General features: G+C 51.6%; 1 pseudogene; it reads right to left on the reverse strand.

The window, feature by feature from the left end:
• Window positions 1-339: 339 nt before the first annotated feature.
• Window positions 340-856, reverse strand: LOC118642111 (annotated as a pseudogene).
• Window positions 857-1,119: the final 263 nt, after the last annotated feature.

Below are 1,119 nucleotides of genomic sequence, written 5' to 3' on the forward strand. Positions count from 1 at the left end.
CTTATGTTTTACCATTTTTATGTTGTCTTTTGCTATGCAGTTTCTATTTTTGAGGCATAAAATACCTTCAGTGTGGTCCTTAAAATGCACAGATCTTAAAGGTACAGCATAATAAAATTTTACACTTGTACACACCATGTGACCATCACCAGAATCACAATATAGAGCATTCTCATAACCCCAGGTTTCCAGGTGTTGCTTCCCCATCTCTCTCCCCAAAGGTGGCCACTTTCTTTTCTCCTCCTCCTCCTCCTCCTCCTCCTCCTCTCCTCCTCCTCCTCCTCCTCCTCCTCCTCGATCTGAAGTGATTTTACTTTTATTTCCTTCACTTTAAGCCAATCATGAAATTGCACAGTGATTCTGGGGTGGGGGCAGAAGGAAGGCGATGTTAAGAATCCTCGGGGCCGGAGAGGTGCAGGAAGCAGGCCTCGGGGGCAGCGGGAGAAGCACCGACTGCGCGGCAGGCAGATAGGCGATGATGTTCGGAGCGCGTGGGAGCTGGTACGCGATGTCCTCTGCAGCTTCCAGCTTGCGCAGCTCAATCGCCATCGCCCGCAATAGTAAGCAAGTTGGCTATCAGCTCAGTGGCTTTGGAATCGCCCTTTGCAGACATGATGGCTGCCGTCTTCTCAGCCTTTTCCACCACAAATCTGGCCCTCTCCACTTCCTGCTGAGCCACCTGTTTGGCTTCTATGAACTCCTTCCCGTAGGTCAGATGCATCAGGGACACGTTATCCAGGATGGGCCCCAAGGTTGTGGCTCACTCTGTAAGGTCTTTGCTCACCTGTCTGGAGAGCAGCTCTCTCTGGGTGATGAGTTCTCCGGCGTCAAAGCGCACCACCACTGACTTGAGCATCGCTGTAAGGTGGCCACTTTATTATTATTACTTTTTTATCCTCACCCGAGGACATTTTTGCATTAATCCTTAGAGCAAGAGGGAGAGAGGGAAAAGAGAGAGAGAGTGAGACAACTGGCTGCCACCCACACGACCCCAACCAGGGCCAAGGACAAACTGCAACCAAGGTACGTGCCCTTAGCGGGAACAGAACCTGGGACTCTCTGGTTCGGAGGCCGATACTCCAACCGCTGAGCCAAACCAGCCAGGGCAAGGTGGCCACT

This window comes from Molossus molossus, unplaced genomic scaffold (assembly GCF_014108415.1).
Source record: "Molossus molossus isolate mMolMol1 unplaced genomic scaffold, mMolMol1.p scaffold_m16_p_3, whole genome shotgun sequence".
Classification (NCBI taxonomy): Eukaryota; Metazoa; Chordata; class Mammalia; order Chiroptera; family Molossidae; genus Molossus; species Molossus molossus.